Source organism: Engraulis encrasicolus, chromosome 17, assembly GCF_034702125.1.
Source record: "Engraulis encrasicolus isolate BLACKSEA-1 chromosome 17, IST_EnEncr_1.0, whole genome shotgun sequence".
Lineage (NCBI taxonomy): Eukaryota > Metazoa > Chordata > Actinopteri > Clupeiformes > Engraulidae > Engraulis > Engraulis encrasicolus.
The window spans coordinates 54,659,853-54,666,562 of NC_085873.1; the positions used below are offsets into that span (position 1 = coordinate 54,659,853).

The window sequence follows — 6,710 nt, forward strand, 5'->3', positions numbered from 1 at the left end:
CTGGTGGATTATAAAACACTGGCTTACACATAGAGGTAGAAAATAACACTAGAGAGGACCCCGCCCCCCTTTTTACAGCAATCTGTAGCGGCCATTATCTGTAGGTAGATCAGAGAAATGGAAATTAACGGAGAACGAGGCTCATCTCTGTCAAAAATGGCTTAATCATGTGAAAATGTCCATCAACACACTATACAAGGACAATAGTTGAAGTGTGTTGCTAACTATGTTCATAAAAGATATTATTTGATTTTTTTAATGTATTTTATCGACTCATATGATTTAAGTAGATATTTAGCCTGACATTTCAAATCTGGTCTTTGATTAATGTGTTACTTCATATTCACAGTTTTAGTCAATTTTTTGACAGGGGTGAGCGTGTTCTCCATTGACTTGCATTGCCTGAAGGTACCTACACTACCTACGGAAGTTGGGAAGCTCCAGCTGCCATTTCCCAGTGCTGTCGCAAATTGCTGTGTCCTCTCTAGTGTTATTTTCTACCTCTATGGATACAGCTGAGTAAAACACTGACTTACGCTGCCACCTGCTGGTGGATTATAAACTATGAGCATAGATCTTATAGACCTTGAGTGCGTTGCAATATGCGACCTTGCCTCCTCCACTTGTGCTTGTCTCCTCGTACCAGGAAGTAATATGTCATGATGACATCACTGACAACAGCATTATATTTCACAAGCACAAGTGGAGGACGCAAGGTCACATATTGGAACGCACCCTGTAACACCTTTCCCTCTCTAGCGGGACCCATGCCACCAAGTGACCCCACCCCAGCCCACCCCACCCCTAAGCTCTCTGAACACCTGCTTATGATTGGACAATGGTAGAAGACACATAGACACAATCGAAGAAATCGATGGGATGCATAAATCTTTTCCCAATGATTTAATTGGCTTTTTTGTTCTCAAAGTATTACATGACATTACATTTAGCAGACACTTTTATCCAAAGTGACTAACGAAAAGAAGACATGGACAGCACTATACAAAGTGCAGGGAAATACTGATTAGAGCATTAAACAAGTAACACAAGTGATACAGAACACAGCAATATACAGAGAGTATACTTTTATCATTATCTATTGTGCTTTCCTTTGATCACTTTAAATTGTAAGCCATCTCTTTCTTCTTTCTTTCGTTCTTTCTTTCTTTCTTTCTTTCTTTCTTTCTTTCTTTCTTTCTTTCTTTCTTTCTTTCTTTCTTTCTTTCTTTCTTTCTTTCTTTCTTTCTTTCTTTCTTTCTTTCTTCTCTGGTCCATGTTTATTTTATGACTGCAGGTGAACTTTACAGTATTTTTTGTACAATATATATGTGATAAAACGAGTAAAATATATAGTTGTTAGTGTTGATATACAGATTTTAAAAAAAAACTGATTTGAATTCTGTATTTGCGTAAAGTTGTATATGAAACGGCAATATTGTCCTTTGATGATACAGTAAGTGGTCTCAGTGACATCATGGCGGGGTGCTTCTGATGCGGAGAGTGACATCATGGCGGGGTGCTTCTGATGCGGAGAGTGACATCATGGCGGGGTGCTTCTGATGAGGAGGGTGACATCATGCCGGGGCGCTTCTGATGCGGAGAGTCCTCTAACTGAATGTTCTTCCCATGAGCAAGCGGACGATATTCTGAAACATACTGTGTGACATCAGCAGTTGCATTTCTAAAAAATACTGAATGACATCAGCAATTGCATTTCTCTACAAGTTTACCATTTCAGGATGGATTTTACACTTGCTGTAGGCCTACATACTAAGAGTTTAGTTACTAAATGACTTCATGACACCATTTTCTTTTACTTTTGCAATTTATTATTGGAATTGACTGTTCACAATAAGACGTCATGTCATCTATGTGTGAATTCTTGCCATTCAAATATTTTGAGAACATAGTTTTGGAGCCAATTTTGGTCCCCTAGGGGAAATTCTTTCTCTGCACTTTATCCCATTTGGACTAGTGAATCACATTGAAGCACACACACTAGTCCGTAGCAGTGGGATGCCTGCTGAGCGGCGCCCGGGGAGCAGTGTGGGGGTTAGGTGCCTTGCTAAAGGGCACTTCAGCCGTGGTCTGGTTGGGCATTGAACCGGGAACCCTTGGGTTGCCAACCCAGTGCTCTAACCACTGAGCCACGGCTGCCCCCTAAGAGAGAACATAGTTTTTAAGCCTATATATAAAATACATTTGCACTGCAATGCAATGCCCGATACAAAATGTCAATTTTTCCAAATCTTCCAGAATAGATCTGTATTTCCCAAAACGTCATTTTGCAACAAAACTATTCATACATCAGTAAGTCAAATGCAATGCGATGCCGGATACTCAACAAAAAAATTTCCCAAAATGATCATTTTTATTTTATCATTTACCTGGCGCTCAAAAGACTTTGCCATTTCAAAAGCACCCAGCCCGAACTAGAGAAAAAAAAACAGTCAGAAGAACGTGAATTATTTATTATGTTGTTGTTACTTTTACCTGTACAACAACAGATATGAAGAGGACATTACCTTATTGTAACAAATACTAACACAGATATGAAGTGGACTTTACCTTATTTTAACAAATACGACATTACCTTATTCAGATATGAAGTGAACATTGCGTGAGCTGAGAATTATAAGGTTCCATCTCCATTTTTTGGTCGAAATTGAGAGTTTGACATAATCTGACTCATTAAATGTTTATTAATGCCTGTGTGGTGTTATTTTTGTTTTTAAAAAGTATTATTTCACATTGTTATTAATAAAATAAAAAGTATCTATCTCACCAAACACCTGGGATGTAAAAAACATTGATGTTCAATATCTCAGAACTACCCTAAACGGAGATAGAACCTTATAATTCTAAGCTCACGATTACCTTATTCAGATATGAGGTGGGCATTACCTTATTCAGATATGAAGTGGACTTTACCTTATTTTAACAAATACGACATTACCTTATTCAGATATGAAGTGGACATTACCTTATTCAGATATGAAGTTGACATTACCTTATTCAGATATGAAGTTGACATTACCTTATTCAGATATGAAATGGACATTACCTTATTTTAACAAATACGACATTACCTTATTCAGATATGAAGTGGACTTTACCTTATTTTAACAAATACGACATTACCTTATTCAGATATGAAGTGGACATTACCTTATTCAGATATGAAATGGGCATTACCTTATTCTTGGCCTGTTTGTCTGCTCCGTTCTCCAGTAAAAGCTTCACCAGTTCCTCATGGTTGTTCAGCACTGCTACCTTTCCAGAGTCAAGGCAGATGGAGGAAGTCAAGATAAGTCAAGTCAAGTCAAGTAGGTTTATTGTCAATTTCTTTACATGCACTGGTCATACAAAGAATTTGAAATTACATTTCTTGCTTTCCCATGCAGACATAGACTAATCTAGGTAAGGACATAGACAGTATAGACATAGACAGTACTTATACATGGACATAAGACAGTATGGACATAGACAGTGCTCATACAGACATTTAAAGTGCAAGACTGGACAACAGAAGACTTGTAGAGAACATACATTAAGAGGTAATTGTTGTGATTTTGTGCTTTTCCTAAAGAGTCCTTTATAGCGTTCTGACATAGTAATAGTAGCATTTTGAAGAAAAATAAATATTAAAAGGTCTATCAAGTACACCAGCAGCAGTATGTGTGTGTGTGTAACTACAAAACAATGATGGAAAACTGAGGCCTTCCCCCTCAACCGTTGTTCAATGACATGACCGTAAGTTAGCGACTGGGTAAAATAAAAAAATAAAAAACATTTGAAATATCAGAGTTCAATCCCTCCTCCAGTGAACGTTTTTCAATTTGCCCATCCCAGCCCCTCAGTATGAATGAGGTGAGGGTATGGTAAGAACCTCACACTTACAGCTATCGACTCCCAAAGGTTCAGTGTTCTCACTAACTGAATAAAAACTAAGACTTGTGTGTTAGTTTCAGCATGTCTACAATAAGTGGTGTCTTGCCATCCCAGTAGCGGTTGTCTATTGTGTATTTGAATTGGTATTGGTTTCAGCATGTGTGTACTGTACCATAAGTGGCGTCTTGCCATCCCAGTAGCGGTTGTGTATTGTGTATTTGTATTGGTTGTGTATTGTATATTGTTATATCGGTAGGCCTATTGGTTTCAGCATGTTGTACCATAAGTGGTGTCTTGCCATCCGGTTATTGGTTGTGTACTGTGTATTTGTATTGGTGTGTATTGTGTATCTGTATTGGTGTGTTGGTGTATTGGTATTGGTTTCAGCATGTGTGTGTGTACCATGAGTGGCGTCTTGCCATCCCGATCTCGGACATTGACGTCTGCTCCGGCTCTTATGAGGGCGGCGGCCATTTTAGCGTCACCACTGAGGGCGGAGACTCTCATCAGAGGAGTCCAGTAGGACACACGGTCACGCACATCCACCTGAAAAGGAAAACACCAGCACTCAGTCCAGTACATCACCCTGTCCCTTCCATCCACCTGAAGAGGAAAACACTATAGGAGTAGAAGAAGAAGGCACCCTGTCACGCACATCCACCTGAAGAGGAAAACACACATCCACCTGAAGAGGAAAACACACATCCACCTGAAGAGGAAAACACCAACACTCAGTCCAGTAGGACACACAGTCCCTTCTATCCACCTGAAGAGGAAAACACTATAGGAGTAGAAGAAGAAGGCAACACCAGCACATCACAGTAGGACACCCAGTCCCTCACATCCAACTGAAGAGGAAAACACCAAAACTCAGTCCAGTAGCACACACAGTCCCTCACATCCACCTAGAGCAGGGGTGTCAAACTCAAATTGACTGAGGGCCAAAATCAAAATCTGGAACTAAGTCGCGGGCCGAACTCCACAATTATTTTTAAAAATGGACTAAATTTTGCATGCATACACCTCATACTCCTAGTTAAATTTCACATACACTCCCTGACCTAGAGTATCCAGAAAACACTCAGTAGATTAGGACACACGGTCCCTCACATCCACCTGAGTAGAAGAAAACACCAACACTCAGTCCTGTACGTTCTTACATCACCCTGTCCTACATCACCCGCTCAATCACATCCACCTGAGTATACAGAAAACACCAAGACTCAGGAGGGGCCCCGGGGCATCCTAATCTGGCATCTTTAAGCCTTGCTTTATGCTTTTTGGTTGTCTGCCTGTGTATGACCTTTTTGTGTTTAATTCTGTTTAAGATGTTATGTAGTTGTCTTGTCTCTTGTCTCTTGTGGTTTCATTGTGTAACTTTTTAAGCCGCCTTCTTGGCCAGGTCTCCCTGGAGCAAGAGATTGTCTAACCCAATGGGACTTTCCTGGTTAAATAAAGGACAAATAAAACAAAAAATAATTTAAAAAGGGGCAGCCTGCATCTGACCTTGCAGCCGTCCTGTAAGAGGAAGTCAAGTCCAGGACGGACATGTGTCCTCAGCTCCATCATACTCTCTCTCACACACACGCAGTAATCAGTAACCTGTAGCCTAGGGCCCCAGGGCATCCTAATATGACCCTGACCACCAGAAACTGTCAATGTGTCAAAAACAATGGGCCTTTGAGAGCTACTAAACAGCCAGAATTGTTGACATTACTGCGAGTGTCTGGTCGAAGCACATCCACATAATATGCAACAGGGTTGTAATCCCACTCTGACCACCAGGGGGAGCCTCTGACCATCCGTCCTGTATCATACTTTCACACACACACAGTAACCAGAGATTGTAGCCTAGGGCTCCAGGGAATCCTAATATGACCCTGACCACCAGGGGGCAGCCTGCCTCTGACCTTGCAACCGCCCTGTAGGAGGTAGTGCAGGATGGCCATGTGTCCTCCATCATACTCACACACACACACACACACACACACACACACACACACACACACAGGGTTATATTCCTGACCACCAGGGGGCAGCACTGACCTTGCAGCCGCCCTGTAGGAGGTAGTGCAGGATGGCCACGTGTCCTCCATCAGTGGTCCAGTGGAGAGCGGTGCAGCCCGCGCGGTCAACACAGACCCCCAGGAGGCCCCGTGCTCATGCAGGTAGCGAACCACATCCAGGTGTCCACAGAAACACGCCAGCATCAGACTACAGCACAGGGGTACACACACGCACCACACGCACACACGCACGCACACACACACGCACGCGCACACACACACACACACACGCACACACGCACGCACACACACACGCACGCGCACACACACACAATAACTCAGACATAAGTAGTTGACCTACTGGATAAAAAAGGCCCTTTTTGAAAGTTCCTTTTTTGGATTTTTTACTTCACAATGTACTGTGGTCCATGTTGACATATGATCATCTACGGTACAAATGCTTGACGATCAAAAGCACATGACGATTCCTCAATATAATACTGTATAGCCTCTACATCTTATTAAGCACCTGGAAGTTCCTCATGCTGCCCGTCCCCACCTCGAGCACCTGCCCCCCTAAAATGCCTGGGCAGGCTACTGAACTCAACACACACTTAATCATCAAAATGTACATGGACCGTCCTGGAAGGCCAAATCATTTAGTGCTGTTACACCTGCGTGGACAGTGAAAGTTGCCAGGAAAGCAAAACAAAAAGCTGTGGGCAGCAGCCTTGTTTAAAGCGAGGATGTGTATGTGAGCCCACCTGGTTTAAAGAGAGAGTGTGGATGTGGAGGTAGCCCACCTGTTTTAAA

At 42.0% G+C, this 6,710-nt stretch overlaps 1 pseudogene; it reads right to left on the minus strand.

Annotated features, from left to right (window-relative positions):
* Nucleotides 1-1,460: 1,460 nt before the first annotated feature.
* Nucleotides 1,461-6,710, minus strand: part of LOC134467117 (fibronectin type 3 and ankyrin repeat domains protein 1-like) — a 52,373-nt pseudogene continuing 47,123 nt past the window's right edge.